At 41.0% G+C, this 26302-nt stretch overlaps 1 protein-coding gene across 2 annotated transcripts in view; it reads left to right on the plus strand.

Moving 5' to 3' along the window:
- The first annotated feature begins 6541 nt into the window (after positions 1-6541).
- LOC127942408 (dystroglycan 1) overlaps positions 6542-26302 on the plus strand; it is a 35384-nt gene continuing 15623 nt past the window's right edge. Inside the window, exon 1 of one of the 2 annotated variants that reach the window (XM_052538107.1) lies at positions 6542-6981. The gene's annotated coding sequence lies outside the window, so the exon portion shown is untranslated. Of the gene's footprint in view, positions 6982-7860; positions 8105-26302 lie in introns of those variants that run through there. The other variant, XM_052538106.1, reaches the window with a different exon arrangement.

Genomic DNA, 26302 nt, shown 5'->3' on the forward strand with positions numbered 1-26302 from the left:
GTGATGGATATTGAAGAGAGAGGACTCAAATGCGAGGGCAAAATGACAGTCTTTAATCCAACAAAGGAAAGCCACAGGAAAATCCAACTAAGGAGTACAAAGATGAAAACTAAGGAAGACCCGAAGGCTGGGTTAAACTAACACAGGAAACCTCCGTGGCTGGAACGACCAGAAGGCTGGCGAGGTGGAGGCTTTGACTGGGCTCAGGGGAGAGCCGGGGATCGGAGCTCGCGGTGCGGGGCGGTCGCGGCGTAGAACAGCAGGTAAGGTTCTGTGGGGTATAATGGGTGAGCACAGAGATGTACAGGTAACGATAGTAGACAACTAACTTCACCCCGACGAGACAGGACAGGACAAGACCAACTGCTAACATGGACGCCAAAGGCAACGGCTTCATTCGGAAGTAACAATCTGACAATGAGACACGGGAACGAGAGGGTAGAAGTAGCCCAAATAACGAGGCAAGATGAGAACCAGGTGGAGGGGGAATTATCTTAATGAGAAGTGAAGACAGCTGTGACACAGAAGCGAAGAGCGAGGGAGACAGGAGGGGATAAACTGGCAGGGGGAGACAGAGAGAGAAGAAGAGAGAGATAGAGACAGGATCATGACAAGACCATGACAGTACCCTCTCCTCAAAGAGCGCCTCCAGGCCCTCCAGCGGGGAAATGCTGGCGAGACCGGAGGAAATCATCAATGAGCGAGGGGTCCAGGATATCCTTAGGGGAGACCCAACTCCTCTCCTCAGGACCATACCCCTGCCAATCGACTAAGTATTGGTGTCCACGACCCCGACGCCGCCTATCTATGATCCTGCGGACGGTGTAGACCGGGGAGTCTTCGATACGAACGGCAGAGAAGGACATGGGAGGGGGGGAGCGAGAGGTCGGTTTAATGCAGGAGACGTGAAACACCGGGTGAACACGACGAAGATTATGCGGCAACCGGAGTTTGACGGCGACAGGGTTAACGATCTTGATAATGCGGAACGGCCCGATGAAGCGGGGAGCCAGTTTACGGGAGTCAGACTGGAGGGGCAAATTAGATGTAGAAAGCCAAACCCTCTGACCCGCGACATAGCGAGGACTCTTGACACGCGATTTATTGGCAGCCACGCACATGCGTCTCTTAGAACGACAAAGTGCGGATCTCACCCTCTTCCAGGTTCGTTTACAGCGACTGATAAAGGTCTGAACGGACGGGCAGTGAGAATCGGTCTCTTGGGACGAAAATAAGGGCGGTTGATAGCCGAGGCAACACTGAAAGGGAGAGATACCAGAGGCCGAGGAGGGGAGGGAATTATGAGCATACTCAGCCCAGGAAAGCTGTTCGACCCAAGACGAGGGATTGCGAAAGGCTAGACTGCGGAGCATGCGGGCAACAATCTGATTGGCTCGCTCGGCCTGGCCGTTAGTCTGTGGGTGAAAACCCGAGGAAAGGCTAGCAGTGGCACCTATGAGACGGCAAAATTCTTTCCAGAACTGCGAGGCGAATTGCGGACCCCTATCGGACACGACGTCGGTGGGCAACCCGTGATACTTAAACACATTATCAATCATAATCTGGGCCGTTTCCTTCGCAGAGGGCAGTTTGGTAAGAGGAATGAAGTGCGCCGATTTTGAGAAGCGGTCGACTACCGTCAGGATGACAGTCTTACCGGCTGAGGGCGGAAGACCGGTGATAAAGTCGAGAGCTATATGGGACCACGGGCGAGAGGGAACAGGTAGCGGTCGGAGAAGACCAGCAGGCGGAGAGTTGCCTGCTTTGGTTTGGGCACAAACAGAGCAGGCAGCGATAAAGCGGCGCGCATCACGTTCTAAAGAGGGCCACCAGAAACGCTGGCGGATAAATGCGACAGTGCCTCGAGCACCGGAATGAACCGCTAGTCTAGAGGAATGGGCCCATTGAAGAACCGCTAATCGTGTGGGAACTGGGACAAAGAGGCTGCCCCTAGGGCAGTTACGGGGAGTAGCGACGTGAGAGAGAGCGCGTTTAACCTGTCTCTCGATCCCCCAGACCGTAGCCCCCACCACCCGACCGGAAGGGATAATCTCCTCTCGGGGGGTGCGGCCGATCGAGGGATCGAAAAGTCGAGACAACGCATCTGGTTTACCGTTCTTAGAGCCCGGACGGTATGAAATGACAAAATCAAAACGCGTAAAGAAAAGGGCCCAGCGAGCCTGACGCGAGTTCAATCTCTTGGCGGAGCGAATGTATTCTAAATTGCGATGATCCGTCAAAACAATAAAAGGAACAGAGGATCCCTCTAACCACTGCCGCCACTCACCCAATGCCAGGCGGATGGCGAGGAGCTCACGATTCCCGACATCATAATTACGTTCAGCGGGGGAAAGGCGGTGGGAGAAGTACGCGCAAGGGTGTATCTTATTATCCGACGCTGACCGCTGGGAAAGAACGGCTCCCACCCCTACCTCGGAGGCATCGACCTCAACGATAAACTGTCTAGAGCTATCTGGAGTGCGGAGGATGGGTGCGGACGTAAAAAGGGTCTTTAGCCGGTCAAACGCCTCCTGCGCAGAACCGGACCAACCGAAACGAGATTTAACCGAAGTGAGGGCAGTGAGTGGCGCGGCCACCTGACTGAAGTTGCGTATAAAGCGGCGATAAAAATTAGCAAAACCGAGAAAGCGCTGTAGCGAGACACGAGACTCAGGGACGGGCCAATCGAGCACGGCCTGGACCTTGGTAGGGTCCATTCTGATCCCCTCTGCAGAGATAACGGAGCCTAAAAACGTTATAGACGAAGCATGAAAGGAGCACTTCTCGGCCTTAACAAAGAGTCGATTCTCAAGCAAACGTTGGAGAACGCGGCGAACGTGCTGCACATGAACCTGGAGAGAGGGCGAAAAAATCAAAATGTCATCGAGATAGACAAAAACGAATAAATTGAGCATATCCCGAAGGACGTCATTGATCAGAGCCTGAAAGACAGCGGGGGCGTTAACCAATCCGAAGGGGAGGACCCTATACTCGAAGTGGCCGAGGGGCGTGTTAAAGGCGGTCTTCCACTCGTCCCCCTCCCGAATGCGTACGAGATGGTAGGCGTTACGTAGGTCGAGCTTGGTAAAGACTTTTGCCCCCTGCAGGATATCGAAGGCTGAGGACATCAGTGGCAAGGGGTAACGATTCTTAACCGTGATGTCGTTCAGCCCCCGATAATCTATGCATGGGCGTAAAGAACCGTCTTTCTTCTTAACAAAAAAGAATCCGGCGCCGGCAGGCGACGAGGACGGAACGATTGTGCCGGCGCTGAGAGACTCAGATAAATAATTCTCTAAAGCCTCCCGTTCGGGAGCAGAAAGAGAATAGAGCCTACCCCGAGGGGGCGTGGTCCCCGGGCGGAGATCAATAGCGCAGTCATACGGACGGTGGGGCGGAAGAGACATGGCTCGAGAACGGCTGAAAACCCCTCGCAAATCGTGATACTCCTCCGGAACCCCAGTCAGATCTCCCGTCTCCTCCTGCAACACAGAAACAGAAGACACGGGGGGAACAGCCGAGGCTAAACACTTAACATGACACGACAACTTCCAAGACAAAACAGACCCCTTAGCCCAGTCAATGTGTGGATTGTGAAGTTCTAACCAAGGGTGCCCCAGTACTAAAGGAGTAAAAGGAGACTGAAAAATAAAAAAGGAAACTGTCTCTTTATGGTTGCCAGAAACGGTTAGAGTTAATGGGATAGTCTGTTTCTGTACCCTAGGTAGGGCGCTGCCATCAAGGGCAAATAAAGAGGTGGAGTCTCTTAGTGGTGTGAGCGGAATACCTTGTTGGAGCACCCACTTCTCATCCAAAAAGTTTCCCTCGGCCCCAGAGTCGATCAAGGCCGCACAGGAGGCTGACGACCCCGCCCACTGGAGATGCGCTGGAAGTATCGTGCAGGAAGTGGAAGGGATGGTCTTAGTGGTAGCGCTCGCCAGTAACCCTCCTCCTACTGGCGAGCGTTGGCTTTTACAGGACACGAAAACACAAAGTGAGAGGCACTAGCACAGTACATGCAGAGGCGGTTAGAGATCCTCCTCTGACGCTCCTTAGGTGAAATACGCAGGCCACCCAGCTGCATGGGTTCCGGTTCAGAGTGGGAGGGGCTGACTCGAGGCGGCGAGAAGAGACTCTCCTCTAGGCGATGAGCACGACGGCGCTGATCAAACCGTCTCTCCACCCGGATGGCCAGGTCGATAAGGTCGTCGAGCCGGGCGGGGATCTCACGGACGAGGACCTCGTCCCGCACCTCTGGAGACAAGCCCTCCAGGAAGCGAGCAGTCAGTGCGGGTTGGTTCCACCCACAGGTGGTAGCGAGGGTCCGGAACTCAACGGAGAAATCCGGCACGGATCGTCTTCCCTGCCGGAGTGTGGAAAGCCGACGGGACGCCTCCTCTCCGTAGGCGGAGCGGTCGAAGACCCGGATCATCTCCTCCTTGAAGCGCTCAAAGGTTGAGATGCACTCTGCCTCCGTCTCCCAGTTGGCCGTTCCCCATTCGCGAGCCCGCCCGTGGAGGAGTGAAAGAACGAAAGCCACCTTGGCCCTCTCCTTAGCATAAGTAGCGGGCTGGAGCGAGAATACCACCTCACACTGGGTAAGGAAAGCGCGGCACTGAGTTGGCTCACCCAAATAGACCGGAGGATTGTTTATCCGAGGCTCCGTCTGACCAGGAGGAGAATAAGAGGCGGAAGGCTGGAGGCGGAGGTTGTGGACCTGGCTGGAAAGCTCGGACATTTGGGCGGCCAAAGAACCGACGGCGTGTCGGGTAGCGGAGATGTCCTCCTCATGCCTCCCGAGGAGGACGCCCTGGTGCTCGACGGCGGTCTGGAACGGGCTGCCACTCGCTAAGTCCATCATATGGTCAGATTGTTCTGTGATGGATATTGAAGAGAGAGGACTCAAATGCGAGGGCAAAATGACAGTCTTTAATCCAACAAAGGAAAGCCACAGGAAAATCCAACTAAGGAGTACAAAGATGAAAACTAAGGAAGACCCGAAGGCTGGGTTAAACTAACACAGGAAACCTCCGTGGCTGGAACGACCAGAAGGCTGGCGAGGTGGAGGCTTTGACTGGGCTCAGGGGAGAGCCGGGGATCGGAGCTCGCGGTGCGGGGCGGTCGCGGCGTAGAACAGCAGGTAAGGTTCTGTGGGGTATAATGGGTGAGCACAGAGATGTACAGGTAACGATAGTAGACAACTAACTTCACCCCGACGAGACAGGACAGGACAGGACAAGACCAACTGCTAACATGGACGCCAAAGGCAACGGCTTCATTCGGAAGTAACAATCTGACAATGAGACACGGGAACGAGAGGGTAGAAGTAGCCCAAATAACGAGGCAAGATGAGAACCAGGTGGAGGGGGAATTATCTTAATGAGAAGTGAAGACAGCTGTGACACAGAAGCGAAGAGCGAGGGAGACAGGAGGGGATAAACCGGCAGGGGGAGACAGAGAGAGAAGAAGAGAGAGATAGAGACAGGATCATGACAAGACCATGACATATATATATATATATATATATATATATATATATATATATATATATATAAACCCACAATATCAAACACAGGCACTATATAGGATCAATCTATCTGCCGGTTATATAATAATAACTATATATATTATATACTATCGGTGCCGATTAATCGGCAAAACCGATACATCGGTCGACATCTAACATATATTAAACATTTGTAAAATGTAACATTGGTTAATATTAATAATAATATTAAAGATATTAAAAATTGTTGTTTTTAAATAGTTTATATAACATTATAAATATAAATATTTTATATAATTTATAACATGTTTTACATTTTATAAAAAAGTATAATTTAAAAAAGTTTGATAAAACATTATATAATTAATTATGTTACAGAAGTATTAAAAAAATTATAATAATCAGGTTAAACATTTTAATATAAAACACATTTAATCATCATAGTATTTTTTCATTATACATATTAAAATATATATTGTGTAAGCATTATTATGTGCTGTTACATTAAATATTTCAATAATAATATTAATAAGCTTGTCAAGCATGTAATATCTGTTAATGCTTATAAGCTTTAATTTATTTTGTATAATATAATAAATATAAAAAATGCATGAATTACATTATGAAAAATCTAGAATGTTTGATTCTAGATTTTAATAGATTCTTTATATATTCTTTATATATATATATATATATATATATATATATATATATATATATATATATATATATATATATATATATATAATTATTCATATATTATTAAATTATATAAAACACGTATTCTTATAATAATGACATTATTAATTATTAAAAGGTTTATGATAACAAATAAACCATGATATCATATTATTTAATTATTAGTCTACATTACAACATAGGTCAATTATGGTAACAATAATAATAGTATCTCTCCAGCTATCTGTGGTGTGTTTAGTCTCGTCAGGGCTGTAGTCTGTGGACAGTAGCAGTGAGGTGGAGTCGTGTGAGGGGTGGAGTGGGTATATCCTGCTCCTCCTCCTCTTGAGGAAGGGCCAGATATTCTCCAAAGCTCAGACAGCAAGTGCGGAGCAGCTCACACTGCGATCAAACACACTGCATTTCTTCAACAAGCCGCGTCTCCGAGGCGCGAGGCTGAAGACAGCGACATGTGACGCCTGCTGACTACCGATGCTAACTTTCATTTTATCTTTCTGTTTTAATTTGATTTTCTTTGCCATAAAGACTCAAAACAGAACTTGTAATCAAGCGCTGCGCAGTAGTCCCGTGGATTTGCCAGGAATAATTCAACCTAAATGCCCCAGTCTGTCTCGTATTAATCTCGTGAGGAGAGGAGCGAGTGTGTAAACGAGCGCGTGAACGCATCGCACACCAGCAGCGCGAGACTGTGCTTTAACTACAGCAGCTGGAGAAGCGTTGGGAGGGATTGTATCACTCTGGGGATTCAGTCGGCTATTCTCTACCTGTGCATAACGGTAAATATCTTCTCTGTTGCCGTGTGGGAAAGGTCTCTGGGTTCTAGTCTTGAAACTGGACATCAGCGAAAGTTTTTAGCGGTACAAGTCAGGTCCCACAACAAAAAAAAAATTAACTAGTAATAAGAACAAAAGTTAAGCTACAGCAATAGCTTAATAACAGCAACAGCAACAACAATAATAATTAATTTGATTAAATTAATAAAAAGAAGAAGAAGAAATAGGCAAACAGTTTAATAATGGGAATCAGGCAGGAATTCATTTCAGAGAGGCCAAAACATTTATAGGCCTATTTACATGAGTGTTATATAAAACATATTTCAAATAGTAAAAAAAAAAACAAACAAAAAAAAAAAAAACCTTTTTATTCAAGCAGTATAATTTAAAAAGCGTATAATATACAAACACTAGTCGAATCAATAAAAAAAAGCAAATGCGTTTAATCCAAGAGCAAAAATTTACATGGGTGGACACTATATACATTTTATTTGTATTTATTTCAAGAAATAAAAAAAGAGGGAAAAAAAAACTGTTCAGAATGTGTGAAATAAATAATGAAAACAACAACTTACAAAGTTAAGTAAACGTGTATGTAAAATAAATAAATAAACTATACAATATGCAAGGCAACGTTAATTTGAAACATTTATTTAATTGTTATTTTTTTTCTTGTTATCCAGTTTGAAAGGGTAATTTGAGTAACTGTCTTGAAAATATAAAACCAAATATATTTGAAAAACATGGGTATTGCAGATAAAGTAAAATAACGTAATAATCTCATTGTTTCCCCCAATTTCCTTATCTTTCGTTTCTTTTCTTTTTTTTCGTCATTACAGACTATACAAAAGAGTGTATCGATTGAATCTGGGCTCGGCTGATCGCGTCTTGCGGTCTCACAGTGAATTGTTCAAGGATGTATCGACTCTGTGCTCGGCTGATCGGGTCTCGAGTTTGGACAGTGAAAGTGTGTGTGTGTGTGTGTGCAGATTGATTCGTGTAGATAGAGAGAGAAGAGAGCTAGAAGGGCGAGATTTCTTCTCCTGCTTGCGCTCGGATGCGTTTATAAGTGTGACATCCAGACATTATAATGGCTAGGATGTGACGGCGATCTGTTTCAGCCGAGGTAAGACATCGCGTCGAGGGCTTTGGAGACAGCTGGGCTGAATTAGAGCGATACATGTAGGCTTGGCTATGTTTGTACTGCAGAGACTAACGCTTTTAATGCAAACAGGTGTAAGACCCCCCTCTACGCTGTAGTAAACGACCGCCGACGCGATTAACCACAACGCTTCATTTGTACGATAGTCGAACAATCTTCTTACGCCTTTTAGTTTGTCGCGTCGAACGCGTCACGTCACAAGCTGGGCTTCAACAAAAGCTGTAACGCTCTTATTAAGATTCACTGGATTCGAATGTTCAGAATAGATTCGAATCTATGCGTTGGTTTGTGTTTTATTTATTTTTTAGCGACCCCCAGTCGTCCATCGCCGCTGTTTAATTTGGCAGGTTTATTATTAATGATACATTTATCTGTCAAATTGGTTATCAGTTGATGTCGATGACCTGACTTTTGAATCGATGCGATATAGGTACTTTAAATCGTTTCCGGTGTAACGTTAACATCCTCGTTGTGGTCATCATCTGGTCATTTTGTCCGCTTATTTCGGTTTTAAACGACATTATTGAGTCGTTTTAGATGTTATCGATCACCAACAGATAATCCATAATCTCAGTCCCAGCAGAAACTCCGGGATTGTTATTGTACGTGTTGGTGCTAAATATGGGGCAGCTGAAATTAATTTCCGCGTTGAATTTGGTTTCCGATGTCTCTTTCTTTTGTGTTTAAAACCTTTTCTGTCGCCTTTTCAAAGAAAAGTGGATGAAAGGGGTTTACATTTGGGTTTAAATCAAACTGAAACTCACTCATGGGGGCTTTTTGAATTTGTTTGTCGCTTCATCTTCATATAGACATAACAAAGTAACCTCAGTGTGTAGCACTAATGAACCAGAAGGAATGTGTGTGTGTGTGTATATATATTTTTTAAACTTATTGGCTTGTTTGGCTTTTTAGTATGTTCATCACGTCTGCCTCTCCATGGAGACGTTTTTAAACCATTCAGCTGTGTGTTTTTTTTTTTTTTCTTTTTTCCCTTCTTGTCAGGGGACATGAAGACCTCCATGATCACGCCAGACATTTGGTTTCCACGCTATCCTTCAATATTTGACTTTTTCATCTCATGCTCCTCAGCAAACAGGAAAATGCTCTCCAAGAGCAGTCGGTTTTATCTAAACCCAAGATTGACTCCAAAAAACATGGCAGTGAGATTCTGGACTGGTTTGCGAAGAAAAATCCATGTAGCCAGTTTATAATGTGGCATAGTTTGTGTTTACAATGATTATAATCTGCAGAATCGTCAATCACATTTGATCTGAAGATCAACTAGAATTGTTTTGGATACAATTATTTGCTTTTAAAAGCTTTGAAGATTGTTTTTTTTCTTCTACTTTTTTTAAATGAGTAGCGTCTAAATAATTCATCCTTAGTCTCCAACGATAAAAACCGGGTATGAATTATGAATGTTTTAATAGTAATATGCCCTAATGTCTATGCTAAGTTGTTTTGATTTGCTTTTGGTTTTGCGTTGTCAATATGAACCCAATTTGACATGCTAGCAAATAATTACATGTCACGTGTAAGTTACTTCGCCATTGAGAGGTCACTACGGTAAAGACGATCTGATTTCCAGTTGATCATGAAATTCTGTTGCTATCTGAACGTTAAAAACTCCACTCCAGTTTTTAGTGGTGTTCAGGCTGTCAAACCCAGATTTTTAACGCACACATAAAAACACCCACACATTATTTTCTCAGTGATGAGTCGCTTGGTTGTTTAGTCACCGCATGTCTCATATGAACGAGGTTTAAAGAGGAGTTGTTCTGGAATAAGGCCATATCTCTGTCTTGGCATGTAGTTGAGTCTATTTTCCGCAATCCCCTCTCATTCATTCCCAAGGGAAAATCCAGTGAGTAAAGGGGGATAAAATTAGAGGACAGGTATAATTTTCCTTCCTGTCCTCTTTTTTTGTGTTGTATTTCACGTTGCAAAGTCTTCTGCAAGTTTAACCTTCATATTGTTACTACCTCAAACCATGGTCTCTTTTGAGAGTCTGTGGTGGGATACTAATTAAGTCCATTTTATTTTTTTCCTCTTAATTTAATTGCAATTGCAGGTGTTGCAATACCCTTCGGGCTGATCACTTTACAGAAGATGTTCTGGCCTGTTGTACTGTTGCACTTGTCAAGTGTTATTGATTCACTTGCCCCTGAGAAGAACTCTCTTGGCTCTGTAATTGCATGTTCATTTATGCCTTGATTTGTCTGAGCTAACCAGTCCACGGAGATAATATTTATTTCTGGTGTATACCTAGTAAAACTCTCCTTTTACGGTGCAGTCCTTCTGGAGGAGCGCTGAGAAAACGTTAGCAGAGTGTGACAGGATCGATTTATTTCCTGCACACGTGACTTCGCCGTTGTTGGGTTTTAAAAATAGACCGAGTATGAGGTGCTCCCCCCCCTCCCCTCCGGCATGCAGGTTCCTGCAAGTTTATTGTAGATGATTGCATGGTCGATTCCGTGAAGTACCTATTTGGGCTTTGCACAAATCTCTCCACACACACACCCACACAAAAAAAAGCTTTAAACTTGGATTACGCCGTATGGTGCTGACCGTGAGGCAAGGCGCACCCAGGAGAAAACTCCCAGTGTGCAGCTTGTGTAGAGTCATGCACCGGACCACTCATAACTCCCGTGCTTTCGTAATCAGACACGTAATCTTGCAGGGTGATTGGATTTGAGATGACGCTGCAAGCCGAGTCTGTGGCTGGCTGCTCCTACCACAAGCATGTATTTTTTTTTTTTTTTTTTTTATGCAGATCTCTTGTTTATTTTCCAGTAAGCTGCTTCAGTCTTTGGAGGCACTGTCTGCTGCAGCGTGCTGTAGTTCACACTTCAATTGCTGCCTAACCTAGATTTCTGTAGTACTGCTTGTAAATAACCCTGGGGCTCTGTTCTGAGGGGAGGGGGCTTTAAAGACAGCGGGAAACGGCTCTAATGTAAGGCTGAGTACTATATCGGTACTGTGATAAGACGTGCATCATCAGCAGAGGTGTGGGGCTGAGAGGAAGAAAGCTGAGAAATATCCATGTCACTGACTTGCACTGAGCAAATAGATTTTTTGTCGAATACCATGAACGTCTATAGTATGCAATAGCATGCATTGCCGCAGAGGAGACGTGTGTTTGCTTAATGAGTTAATGTTCTGTCATGTTGCTTTACCCATGTGGCCCGAGCTTAGTTTGCAATCTCCTAGTGTGCCATAATGCCAGAACTGACCAGTTGTTTCACTCCGGTTTAAAGTCGACAGGAAATCAAACATGACCCTGTTTCCTTTTTAATACATGTTCATGGTCTTATTGTCAATGATTCAGCGGTGCACATTAATATCTTTCTGCTGACGTCAGTAAACCATCATGTTTTTCATTTTGGATGTTTATTCGATTTGCGTTCAGTTTAGCATCTTCATGTTAAGTGTCCTTGTAGCTCTATCAAAAAAAAATACAATTCCGTCATCATTTACTCGCCCTCATTTTGAAGAACAACATTGGACCACACTGACTTGTACAAGTAAAAAAATAAAAATAATAATAATAATTTTGCATTGAAACATACTTGTTTGGAATAACATGAGGTACACATTTATCAAAGAGTCCAAAATTTAATATCACAAAAAAAAATATATAATATATAGTTAGAAACTTTAAAGTGGCAAAGTTTAAAAACATGAACCGGGTAAACTCTCACTTGAACTCTCACATCAGCAGCGAACCGTACTGAGTATTGTACAGAGTTCACATGAACCAAACCCCAGACCACTCTTTTTAAGTGGACTCTGCTACGGTTCGCAGGTGCACACCAGAGATCGTTCACATCGTCCAAGCGAACCGAACTCTGACGTCAATCAAACCCTGGTCTGCACCAAAAGTGCTAGTGTGAACGCACCTTTAATGGGCAAAGTTCAACAATATCATTTATAACTGGCAAAACCACCATTAGCAACAGCTTCACACTTAATTTTTAGAAGAGACTGGAGGGATACAGCAAAAATAGGAAAGTGTTAGGAAGAAGAATAAAAAGATCCAACATGTTGTTTCATGTAGCTGAAATCTGTTGCACAGCTCGGGTCAAGACTTTCTGCGGTGTCAGTGGCCTTTAGACCAAAGCTGCACTTTGACATTTTGGAGGGAAAACTGCTTTGAGTACAATCTTGCGACCTTTTCCTTCGTGCACCTTGAACACAAAGCGGCGATTAAAAAGTAGCAGCTTTCTGTCAGAGCTCGACATGCCGAGTTGTCTCAACAGTGTTTTTCAGGTGGATTTCTTTTGAGCTCAATGGAGACGTCCTGGACTGTGATCTCAGCGGAGGGAAAGCGGGAGGGAAGATCTGTTTTACAGGGAAGACGGCGTGATTCACTAGCTCAGCGCGCTGTAGAAACGCGGGTTTAATGTAGCATAGGATGTTAACGCGATGGTCTGGAGACTCAGAGATGTTGTCAGCTCTGTATGGGAGAAACTGGGCAGATGAAGGCCAACTCGCACTTCAATTACCTGCTTACAAATGCAATAATATTGATTTTTAAAGATGTTGTTTACATATTACCATGCCTGATGTTGTGTCTGGCTGATCAATAACAGTTGGGGTTCGCGTTTAAAGATTTGAGAGGAAAATGAAACATTGGGCCTGTTTAATGTTTGCAAGCACCAATTTGTGTCCAGCAGCCTTTTGGATGAAGGCAGGTTTTCTGTTTACCCCTACTGAGCCGCTGCTTTATGTTGATCTTTGACTCCCACACAAATTGAACGCTGTTTACTGAAGTGCGACTGTGTCGTGATCTTTGCGAGAATGCTTTAGGAGGGTAATTTTGGAGCTGTCTTAAGTGAGTACTACCTTTGTGTCTACGCCAAGACGGGGAGAAAACAGTCACCGTTTGTTATCAGATTAGCCTGGTACAGCGGAAAGAGGGAGCTTGGTTGTGGACTAGTGACAGTTGTACTCTGGTCACCTTCACGTTCACAAAAGCAATGGTCACGTGAACGCCTTAGGCCTTGAATACGTCTACTTGGAGTTAGTGATTTACAGTATGCCGTTTAAACGGTGATATATTAACCTTTTATGATTTGGCCAGGATGTTTTCTTTCCATCTTCAGCTACTTTTTGCACTTGAAAGCAAATTTAGGTTGAAACCTGAAACTGGGCCTCGGTTTAAGCATGCTAGGCGTGTTGCTACTGGTTTATGGTCAGGGTAGTGGTTATCAACCTGAGGGCCTCAAGATGACTTAAAATATTTCAAATGAGACTACAAATCTAGATATTTCTTGCTTTAATTCACCCCACTTACAATTGTTTTAATCCTTTCAAGAACCAGGATTCACATGGTCTTGGAAACCATAAACTTGGAAATGATAAAAGTTTGATTTCTAGACCTGGACAAATCACAGAGATTATTATTATTTAAAAACTACATGGGTGTGTTATATACATACATACACCTAACTATACATTTGTTTCCAGTAAAATACATGACAAGAAAGGTCACAAATCCTATAAGTTGTGGGGGGGCCCTCGATTCAAAAAGGAACCCCAGCAATAGAGTGGAAACCCTTATCCCACCCTTTTCAGTGGGTTGTCTTTATGACATGCAAAAATAGCACCCTTTACCGCCCTTGTACAATCTTGACACTCTTTCAGCACAGCCCACTCAGGAAAATTCCTCTATGGTTTTACGCTTGTTATCGATTGCAGTTATAACATTCATACGTCCTTTGTCTAGGCCGTTTACTCTTTCTTTACACATTCAGAGACATTTCCTTTATCTTCTTAATCCACCCTCCCCCCCCACCCCACCCCCACATTTATCATATATTTTAGAAGAATGCAACACCATAAAATGGACATTTCTTTTGGTATCATTCCCGAGTCTGTGTTCTGCTATGCCATTTCCTTCGCCAATTGAAATCGGTGTGGGCGATAAGAAGGAGGTCTGATTAGAGTTTAAAATTCAGGGCATGTGCCGGGCCGCGCTCCGTGCACTCCTTGTGAATCTTAAATCCGTCAATTTAATTTTCTTTGAATGGCACTGGTGTGGAGGAGGGGGTGTCCTCATGCTGCACAACTTTGTGGGATATCGCTTGAAGGGTTCGTACATAGTGGATTTTACTGAAAATCCCATGAATTTCAGGAACAAATAATTGTACACTAAAAATAGTTTTTCTTATTTTTTTTTTTTATGGCTCATTAGGGATGTTTAAAACATCCATCACTGTTTTTGCTCATTATTATACCTAACCCTATGTCTTATGATTTGAGGTTGGCTCTAGCGCACATGCTAGGCTCTAATATGTGCCAACACTAATAATTAGTTATGCCTCATCTAACCCAGCAGTTCTTAAATCATTAAACAACTTGGGTAGCAAACATCACGCTGGCCAGAGCGTGCTTTTCACACCAGCTCTGGTGTTGAGATATTAGCCTCTGATAACGCATGTTTTAAAGAGACACATGGAGGTTGGGAAATGGTCTAGACCAGGTGTGTTTGACGCTGACAAACAGACTAACCTTCCAGCTGGTTCGTAACTTGTAGTGCTGGCCTAGTAAAGATGGCAGAACTGCTTTAGAACCTGAGGAACACGTGTGTGTTATTTCTTACAAGTCAACACCACTGCGTGTCTTCACACTTCCTGGTGTCTGTGGAGTCCAGCATTTTCTTCATTATGTGAGACCGCCCTGTTCTTGAATTTTTGAATGTTAGTGCTCTCTAACATTGGGCCTCATTTGTCAATCTAGCGTCTAAACGAGCTCAGATCCGTGCGCACAAATTAACTTACAACAGAGGTCACGTTGTAACACTTGCTTTTAACAACACTTTTAATGCTACATATAGAAATTAAGGGACAATGTGCATAGTTATTCAGTTGCAAGGGAGACATTTAATAGTCCAGACAATGATAGTGGCATCTTTCGCTACTATGAACTCAGTCTTAGGGATAGTAGGAGCAAGATGAAACAGTACTTAAGTGCTTTGTTGATGAGGACACATCTGCCTGGAACCATACGAACTGTAGCTTGTAAAATGTACAATAGATATCAAAGATGTTATTGGCAGACCAAAGACAATTAATCCCCTTTTTGATCAAGGTCCTAGTTACAATTGAGCTGCCTCCGTATGCCTGCAAATTGAACCCTCTGTATCAAAAAAAACTTAGTGACACCATTAACAAATTTTACCAATCCTACTTACAGGGGTACTTACACTTGAGTTTAAGAAACTCAGGTTCCTCAAATCAGGGCCAAAAATACAAGAAAGTATCGCCATGTGGTTAAAACATCCTTCCTACCTCATACTTGTTCTCTTATCCTTTTTATGTTTCCAGGCATCTCACTGGCTATAGTGCCCCTAGTGACAGGATTAAATATTGCATGTATAGAAAGCTAATGGGACCAATGTAACTGTAAAACTGTTACAACGTGTGGTTCATGAAACATTTGTATGCCGCCAATATCGTCGTACGAATGATCGCATGTTGATAAATGTGGAGGCAGAAAACCGTCGTCATTTAAATATCACACCCCAGGTTTAGAAGCCTCACCAATAGAGACGAGGAGAACGACATGGAGAAATGAAACCCGGCCAAAAAGAGGAAGTAATCTCACAAAAGAGAGATTGATCTTACTCCAAAAACACCTGTTAACCTTGTTATTGCAAACATTTAGGCTACATTTATGTAATTTATATGTATATTAAAATACTGATAAATATAAACGGTTTATAACAGTTATAAACGGTTTAAAACGGTTATAAACCACAAACAGATGTCAAGTAAAACTGAAACGGCATTGGGTTCATGAGCCCGTCTCCTTCTACATTAATCAAAATGTTTCAGTTTTTGCCATATTTGTTTGCATAGCTATTATTCATTATGTAGCCTAAACATGGCTTTATACTTCACTCATGCTCTAATATCCTTATAAAATCCTCCACATGTGCGAAAATGTTTGTTTGGGTGCTTCACGCTGATTTTATAGCTGACCTTTTAAAATAAACAGTGTAAGTTTTGTTTGGTTGACTGCATTTTAGTTTGATGATGAATGGCTGAAATGTCAGGCACCGCTAGAACTAATGTAGTTTGTGTGTGCGTGAAGCGCTTGTGCGATCAGATGGATTAAATAAAGATATAAAGAAAAAAAAAAAAATGCGTTCAGTATCACAAAAACAAGCCTAGGCTATACTTGTTGAATTGTTTTTTTTTTATTATTCTATCTATTAATAGTATTACATAAAATATATTATAGGCTATATCATACTATTTATTTTATTCCTTTTATAGACTTACTTTTTTGTTTTGTTTTCTCTTCTTTTCACAGAAGTGCCGCTTGTGCATGATGCGACAATTGAATCCTCATTGAATGTTTACGCTTTCGCAAAAAGCTAAAGCCCGGATAAAATAAAAAAACAAAGACATTCTAATCTTACTGGTTAACTATTGACTAATGAACTTCGTTTGACGATCAGGAAAATAAAAATGAACAAAATGCTGTCATTCGACATTTCTCCACCATATTTACTATGCTGCGCGTAAGTTCAGGTAACTCAAACACCTGCGTACACGAGCTGAGACCAGATGTGAGATTTGATCGTAGCCACCATTCACATCCATATTGATAAAATCCAAGTTTTTCTTTGAAACGACCGTACACTAGGGGTGTCCATGGTTAACCGGTTAACCGATTAACCGTTAAAAATTGTGTAACCGAGTGAAACATTTTGCTCGGTTAAGTGACGTCAATGCCGTGCATTGAATTTAGTTGTAATACATTTTTGCACCACCAGAGACTGCCAGAGCGCTCCCAGACATTTGTAATGTCCACAAGAAGAAGTCATTTTTCTAATATGAAGCGGGCTAATACGAGTGACGGGGCAAAATGCAAGTATTGCAATACAGTGCTTAGATATACTTCAAGTACAACCTCGTTGTTGTAATCTCAACAGCCAACACCCGGGCATCATTAGGCCGGTCAGGACACACTGGATGCGTGGCGATGAGCGAAAGCATCTCAGCTGCGTGGCGTGGCTGTTTTTAATTCGGTTCCCATGTTAACAGGTTAGAGCTTGTCGACTGCCTGCGTGAGACGCGCGGCTCAGGCGCGGCTCGACGCGTGCATGCTAGAAATAGAACCGACGCCTTGTTGGAAGCGTTTCCAGGCAAAATATAATAGGAAAATATGTTTATATGTCATTTTGTACAAAAATACATATTAATTCATGACATTTTGATATTTGAAAGTCTATAGGTTGACAAATTCAGATATAAATGTAATTTAAATAAATAAATAAATAATTATCGATTTTCAAATATTGTACGTGTCAAACATAGTCATAGCCTTAGCGAGGCGGCCGCGGAGTCTGCTTGTTACCTTTTGCCTTATACATTTTAGGCTTATTCTCAAATTCAGATTGTTTTAATAGGACAATTTGACCGGAGAGATAACATTTTGTCGGACATTCCTTTTTTTTTTTTCGGCCAATGTCCGGAAATTACTATGGTTATGGTTACTATGGCACACTATGGTTAACCGAGTATTAACCGCTAAGGGCCTCGGTTAACGGTTAATGAAAAACTTGAGAACGTGCAGCCCTACCGTACACCCAATTTTCTGTTGTATGTACGTTTCGTAAATGAGGCCCATTGTATAAACCAAAACCCTTGTGAATGTTCGTGCTCCCTCACATTGTGTAAACTAAAAACCCAACAGATTTCAATCCCAGTAGCATCCATTTTGTCTTCATAGAGAGCCTGCAGTTGGAAAGGGTGTTTCTGCATTTTTCAGTGTTCAGCGTGTGTGGGAAGGTAGTTACCTTGGCAAGGTAAGGTTGCTTCAGGAATGCATGTCTGCAAGGAGAAAGACTGTATTGCTTTGAGAGTATTATCTTGTTTATGAATTAAATACAGGAAAGGGGGTGGTTGGAACGACAAGTAAATGTAGGCAAGGAAAGAGCCTGGAAAGAAGGATGGCACAGAAATAACAATGTTCTTTAGCCCAATAAAATAAAGATATAGATTTTTTTTTTCTCATACACGTCATTGATTTTTATTTATTAGTAGGTCAAAGATATAGTTCAAGGTTTTCATATTTCCGAACATCAGTCATGTTGAGTTTTTCCACCAACAAATCACTTATGTTGGCTGTAGTTTTAATTAAGCCTTTTGAATTTGTCCTTTGGGTACAGGGTTCAACATTAAGGATTTTTTTTTCTTACTCTGCCAACATTTCATATTAAAATTGCCAATTTTATTTCAAGCTACTTTCAGACATGACTGGGGGAAAAATAAAGATAAAAATAAGTATACATGATTATTTTTGTTCAACATTAACGAGATTGCGTTTTTTTTAGGTTTAAAAATATATATTTGAATATACAACAAAATGTCCTGATCATCAAATTTCACTATTTTTTTATTCACCACTAGTTCATTTTAAATGGTTCTGCAGTGTAACACATTTACTTTTCTAAAGACAAATAGGCTATTCCATATAGGCTTTCAGTTAACATTAGGTTATTAAAGCTGCATGAATAATAATTATAAAATCCTTGCAAAAAAAAAGAAAAAGTAGGATTTCATGTTCACTTCCTAGAGGGCTGCACGATTGACACATAATTTTTGACTATTCCCTTGAAATTGTAATCACAATTATAAATTGATTATCACAATTTACATTGAATGATGTTAATATCATTGTCTAATGAAACCGCATGCTGTAATTTTTTATGAAAATAAACAAGCTGAAATCATGCTTACTGAAAATCTTTTTGTGCTTTTCTATAGTATTAAGCCTCAAATGTCAACTATACAACCGATTTTTTTTTTCTTTAAATTATAATAAGTTAAAATGTGAATGGTTTCATAATGTTATACTAAAATTAAATATTTAAGATAACATGTAGAAAGAAAAAAAAGCCTGCATCTTAAGCATGCAAAATAACATAAGTGGACTTGGAACGGTCAATTGCAGCTTTGAACGATAACATTATTGTGGCATCTATAAGATTAGAAATTTGATTAATTTTGCAGCCCTACTTACTAAAAATTATTTTGCTGGAAAACAATGGTATACATTGCTGATTTATTTTTACTGAATTCAAACTGAATCAGAAGTCATTTTCACATTCTATATATGAGAAATCCTATTTTAGTCTGATAACATTTGCTCGCTGACATTTAAATTGGCTCAATTCAACAACACATTAAATCCTCAGGACTTGGAGTATTTTATTTATTTTTAGTGCTTGAATATTTTGTCAGTGCAAGGCAAGGCAACAGAAGTTTCTCATTTTAATGTTAAATTAAGATTAAAATTTAGGCATAAAGCTTATAAAAATCTAAAGCACTCCAGAGACTGAAATTGTGGGAAAATAATAATAATGAAGAAGAAAATTATTTTGGTACAGTGGATTAGTTATTTTCTAAAATTTTTGTAGAAAAGTTATTTTCTACAATTTTTTTTCACATCTCAGTGTCTTTGATTTATGTGCCTTATATTTCAGGAAATGTTTTCCCGAACAAAATGCCATGAAATCTTCGATTGGTGTAGTCTTCTGAAGTATCACAGAAATCTTGGCACAGTGTTATCAGTGATTTGCACTGTTTTGTATCCGTGTCTGCAGGGTACAGTTCGAGCCACCCTGGTTTCATAACAAACAGAAGATATCCTTGAGAGGTTGTGTTATTGTCTAACCCAAACCCATGTGTGTATCCACCTCGATGTTAAATGCACAGTTGGGTTGTTGATGTCTACTGTGAGGTGTTTATTGACACAGACCATTGATCTAGGACCGACTCAGCAGTTGTGTTTCTGTTAAACAAGTCAGTGCTTATGTCTCTCAGGCCATCTGTTGCTCCCTGTTTTGGGTTAAGGACACTAGTACCTACCGTTCTCGCCCCATTGATTCTTGTTTACGGTGTGGGAAAACGGTGGCTTTGATCAGTTCTTTGCAGCAAGTGAAAACGCGTTCCTCTCATGTCGCTGTTCTGTCGTTTGTTCTGAACAAACATTGATCTTTGAAGAGCTCTTCTTTGGTTGCGTCTTATGCAAGAAAAACATGCATGCTTCAGTTGTGTGCTTAAGCAGGCTCTTGTGCAGTGGGTTTATAGACACTAAAGAGAACAGAAATGCTGATTGTTGAAGGAGCCGGATGCCATTGTTGGCCCCTTGCAGGTTGTCCTTCACTTTCGCACATTAGCAAACTCCAGCCATCCCTCCTGCCTTCTTCGGCCATCTGTATCTATGTGCCGAATGTGACAGTCCCAGCATTGCCCTGCTTCAGCCCAGCACCTCAAGACCTTGCAGCTCATTCACAGATATTGCAGATTCACTCCCTCCCTTTGCTGCCAAGCAACATTAAGGCCTGTGTGTGTGAAGGAAGGCCATCTGGCCATCTTACAGTTTCAGCCATGATATTCTGAAACCTGAATGAGATTTTCAATGCTGATAAATTCATAGGACAGGATGTGTGAGCGCTTTGGGTTTGCTTCTGCCAGAAATAAGAGCTGTATCTTTCAGTTTCTTATGTCCTTGAACTGGGTTTTATTGTGGATCTAATGTAATCATTCTCTTTGGTCAGTTTAGCGCATCCCCACCATTTCCGAATCATTAGGGCAGGTGATTTGGTTCTCCTACCTTGTGGTTCATCATTCACAGAGAGGTTTTATCTTTTTTTATGTTGTCTTGCTGATAAGGTTTTTCTGGTGCCTTGTGCCTTTTTTATTTGACCTTGTGGAAAGTATATCTGTATGTGTGTTTGTTGTTTTCAGCCTTCTCTGTGATTTAAAAAAAAAAGTTTTTACTAACAATATTTTTTTTTTTGGGTGGCCAAAGACAGGATGCTGTGTGTAGAGGCACTGTATATGTCAGTATTACCTAATCTTCTCAGAATGTAATACGTCTCTGCAAACTCTGTGGCTTTCTTACAGTCAGCATTAAATAAAAAATTGACCCTTTTAAATTTCATAATACACTTAACTGGTTTTACTTAGAATGATTCAGTAGCGCACCTATCTGTGAAGGAGAAAGAACAGTTTATAATCTTTCCCTACACCAAAAAAAAGTTGGAAGACGACGACAAAGTTAATGTAATTTTCAACCAACAGTTGTCGACTGCATTTTAGGAACTTATTAGTTCTCCACAATTTATGTAAAATATTTGGTATTTATTGATGTTTGTATATATGTCAATGGTATATAACAACAACAAAAGCTGTTCTAATAATCCAATCAAATATAGGGTTGCAAAGGGTTGGAAAATTCCCGAAACTTTTCAAAAAATCCAAAAGTCTCCAGAAAATCATGGAATGTTTCCAAAAATTGATGCAAACCTAATAGAATCCCAATAGATAAAAACCAAGACTAACTGTACCAATTGATTTTTTTTTTTTTGACTTATAGAATTTTTTTACTTGAAGGCGCCACATTACTGAAGAAAATTAGTGAAATGGTTTGCAAACACTGTTTTGTGTTGACTTTTCAACTGGATGTCATTGTATATTACCATTGTATGTTCCCAAGAGGGGGATATGAAATCAATCCCTGCAATCACAAATTTTGCCAGGAATTGGTGGGCTGCCCTTTTAGCAGTTGGGGGGTATCTCTGAAGTGTTTTTAGGTCAGGATGGTGTCCTGGTACACGTTAAGAGCCTGAGGGTTCCCAGCTGTCACTGGTATCCTCTACCAATTGGCCTCAATTGTTTAACTTCTTCAAGATTGTGGTTTTTGCTGGTGGTCTTTAACAAGAGTCTGATCTGTCCTTAAAAAACACCTGCCAGAGAAGCAGCCCTTGTAGATCCCAAAGGTCCTCTATGGTTTGTTTACTTCTTTTTGAGAAGAGTGGCTATTCTCTCAAGATGGTCATTTTAGGTGATCAAAGTTGAGCAAAGCTCATCAGACATGATTACAAAGGTGTTCCTACAGAGGCCCCTCTTGCCCTATGTGATTTTTATCTGAGGAAAGATTTCAAGTTGCATCTTGTCCCAGTCACATTGGAGGTTTTAAGCAGAGTTTGAGAAGATTTAAAGATAGTGTGAAGTTCTGTTCCAAAATGACTGCCTGGATCAGTTGAGGACAATCATTTTCGGTAATATAATCAATCAATCTGACTTACTATTAAACTTCTGAGATTGCACTCTGTAGCCTGGATGTAGGCTATCACTGTTCATCTGAGGAAATTGCATCTTGAAGTGCAGTGATTTTCTTTTTCTCATTTATAATGACTTAAACCAGGCAAGGTGTTTTGGACTTTGAAACAAAGTTTGTAAGTAGTTCTTTATGTTGAGAAGCATTATCCTACTACCTACGGAAATCGGAGGATTTAACGAGTTTGACCCTTTTTTTTGTAATCTCGTAATCATTTTGTTGCTGTCCCATAATTACAGGCATCCAAGTAAGCTTTAAAACTGAGCACAGTCAGACTCCTCACAAGCCGTACTGCCATTTGAGAAAAAGAGCTGACGCCTTACTTTACCAAATTTTAATCAAAGTGAACATGCGTTCCTTCTCGTTTGGGAAAGCTGTGCAATTCCCTAAATTGTTTCTCAGGATTCATTTTAGCTAGTCGTCAAAATTAAAAACGCATTAGAGAGGTGTACAGCACTGCTTCCCTGCCTTTTTTCACCGCTTAAAGCACAGAGACTTCAAACGCTTCGTTCCATGCAAGATATGAGCAGAAAAATCGAATTACGTCATTCCTGCATGCTGCTATTATCCGATAGCTTTGTTTTCAATGCTTCGAATGCATTCATTGCTTATTAACGCAATAAGGGAAAGCTGGGGAGTACATAATTGCGACATAATCTATTGAAGAGCCTGGTTTTTAAAAACATATTTTGCAGTGGCCTACAGGTGGGCGTTGAAACTCTAGATGGAGTCACGGTAATAAGCCAGAGGGACTAAAGACTCCCATTGTGGTAGGCATGCATGTGGGGTCAATATGTCTTCCACACCCCATTCTCAAGTATCAGGATACTGACGGGTCCTTCGGTTCATGTTTGTTCTACAAGCATGTTTGGATTTGTGTGTTTGAAAGGGCACTTTCTTTTAGAAAGGAACCTGGGTGTGATGGTCCAACCCCAGCTGCAGTAGGGCTCCTGGTATGTTTTGTTTCACTCAGTTGTTTTAATATGGATTTACCCCATACCATTCTTTCCTGTTGTTGACCACAATGGCTCACCCAGATTCACTCATGCATCTCATGAATTGAATTGTTAAGGAACATAACACAGTCACTGTTCTTGGCGTGCCTGCACACTAGAGTTCACTCTGCGTCAGAGAACAAATTAAATTTCAGGGGATAGTAAGTCACAAGGACATAGTAAAAAATTACTACTTCTAGTTACATTGTCATATTGGGTTTTTCTTCCATGCAGTGTGCTTTGACGTAAACAACCATTTTCTGATGGGAATTTTAGAGCAGCAATTTCAGTGTGATTCCATACTGCTGTCTTTCTACAACTTTGATTTACATATTTTACATTCTTCTACTGTGTAAGCCCCTTTATTTGATGTTTTCTTAGCACAGTAAACATTTTTTTTTTCTATTGTGAGTTCAGTTGAACTGCTAAACAAATCGCTATTCAATTAGAGGTAGGAGTTTATATGAATTTGTCTAAGGGCAACTCTCTTTAGAAAAGTTTAGATGGTATTTTTTTCTTTTCATCACCATTCAGCACCATTTTGTCCAAGCAATAATGAAAGGACGCATTTATTTTTTAATGTGAATCAAATTTTTGAATCAATTGAACAATGTTTACACCACTGTTTGAAGCAACTGCATGCCATATTTATAAAAATAAATAAGCTGAAAACACCAACTGAAGAACATTTATTGCTTTTCTATAGTATTAAGCATCAAGTGAATTAGACATTTGGTTTTTCACTTAAAAGATAAGTGTGTGTGTGTCACATATATATATATACACACACACACACGTGTTGTTGTTATACTAAAACTTAAAACAATGGAAAAACCCTTTAGCATGTAAAATAAAGTACCGTATTTTCCGGACTATAAGTCACACTTTTTTTCATAGTTTGGCTGGTCTTGTGACTTAAAGTCAGGTGCGACTTATTTATCAAAATTAATTTGACATGAACCAATATAAAACATTACCGTCTACAGTCGCGAGAGCGCGCCCTCTAGTGACTGTAGACGGTACTGTCTCTTGGTTCAAAATAAATGCGCCTTATAGTCCAGTCCGACTTGTTTTTTCATCATCATGACTTATTTTTTTTATACTGATGGGACTTATACTTAGGTGCGACTTATAGTACGAAAAATATGCTAAGTGGACTTTGAATTATAAATTGCCACTTTGAGCGATTACGTAATTTTGGCAACCATAATTGTAATCACAATCAAAAATTTGATTCATTGTGCAGCCCTGTTTTAAGGTAGTTAAGTTTAGCTATATGGGGTAGGTTAGGGGGTCTTAATATGGTCCTGTAGAATAAGGCATTAATTTGTGCATTATAAATACTAATAAACAGCCAATATGCTAGTAATGTGCATGCTAATAAGCAACTTAGTAAAGGGATATAACATGATTTTTTTTTTAATAGTTATGCTTAGCTTTAAAATAATATATATAGTTGCAAAAACCTATAAAATGTTTTAAACATTATGACTTATTTAAAGGTGTGAGAACCTTGACTGCGGTTTTGGATGGAAACATTTTATAAATCATTTCAACCTCTATAAAATAAGAGAATTAATTATTTCTATTTATATTTATCACTGTCTTTGCTAAAAACTCGACAGACTCTGGGCTGCATTGGCGACTTTCATCCTGTTGCCAGGACCAGCATGGTTTTGAAGACGTGAATGAATCCTTCAGCTAGCCTCTATCTTCTTTTGCTCATGCCCTGCAGTTACCATTAATAGAAGGCTCAGCTATGTCAGATCAGGGTGGGGAAGGAGTACAGTGTGAAGTGGAGAAGGTCAGTTTTGAGCTGACCGGGGCTTAGGCAAAAGAGAGTGTTCTGATTGGCTCCTGGAGGGTTTCCAGGGGCTGCGGACATCCAGGCTGACTGCTCACGCATACAGTATGCTATTGAATGCACCGTATTGAAGTCATTAATCAACCGCAGTCAGTCTCTTCAGGGAGAGGCCCGCTCTCCGTTACTCACTCACCAAACGAGGAGTGTGGTTATAACCTCTGACCCTGCTGAGGGTGCATGCCTCACTGTAATGGGAAGGACTTCAGACTACCACTAAGGGGACTCTCGAACTCAAACTATGACCGTGAGCGCATCGCAGGGTTTTACTGTTTTGGCAGTACTTTCGGTCAGTAGCTATTTAAAGCCATGGCGTCAAATTGCTTGCCAACACCAGTGAGGAAAATACAGAAATGAAGTATGAATTGACCTAAGCGAGCTGTTGGCGATGGCTCCTAATGAAATTTGGCATCTCTCTCTGTATGATAATTCATGAGTACTTCCTACTCTAATCAGAAGTTGATAACTTAAATAACAAGAGGGTGTTTGGTGTACGCCTTTCTCCTTAAGTTCTGCTCCATTCATTCTGTGGTGGGCGGTATGACCAAAATTGTTTTACGGTATGACTAATTTTATTTCATGGTAACAACACATTTCACGATATATTGCTATTTATATATGTGGTTATTCGGAAAATTTACAGAGAGGGCTTTATGTAACAAATGAACTGAAACACTTTAGAAACGAAAAGTACTTCACCTTGTTTATTCTTTTTATTCAACTTTTAGATTAACTGAAATTATTTTGAATTTTGTTTTACTTCAGTTTTATCAAAATATTCTATTAATAATGAATTCTTCTAATTACTTCCAATTTTCCAGGATAATATTAATACTAGTTGTATTGTTTACAATTGTGCCGTGGTATCTGCTTATTATGCTATGTTTTTAAGGAACTTTTTTGCTCTCTTATTTTGTATAACTGGTAACCATTCACCTTGAGCTTTAATCGAGAGAGGGAAGAGTTCAGTAGTGATGCAAACTGAACACCAGCTACTGTGAGTGCTGACAAAGTGATTTAAATTATACGCACCTTTATCATTATTTGACTCCAGCCCAGTGAAGACCGACACGCCGCTCATATTCGTCTCAATGCATGTGCAAGTCTTCTGCATTATTAAAATGTGATCGGTTGATTTGAGCGTCAAGTTGAGAGACGTATCCA

The sequence above is a fragment of the Carassius gibelio genome, chromosome A22 (genome assembly GCF_023724105.1).
Source record: "Carassius gibelio isolate Cgi1373 ecotype wild population from Czech Republic chromosome A22, carGib1.2-hapl.c, whole genome shotgun sequence".
Taxonomy (NCBI): Eukaryota; Metazoa; Chordata; class Actinopteri; order Cypriniformes; family Cyprinidae; genus Carassius; species Carassius gibelio.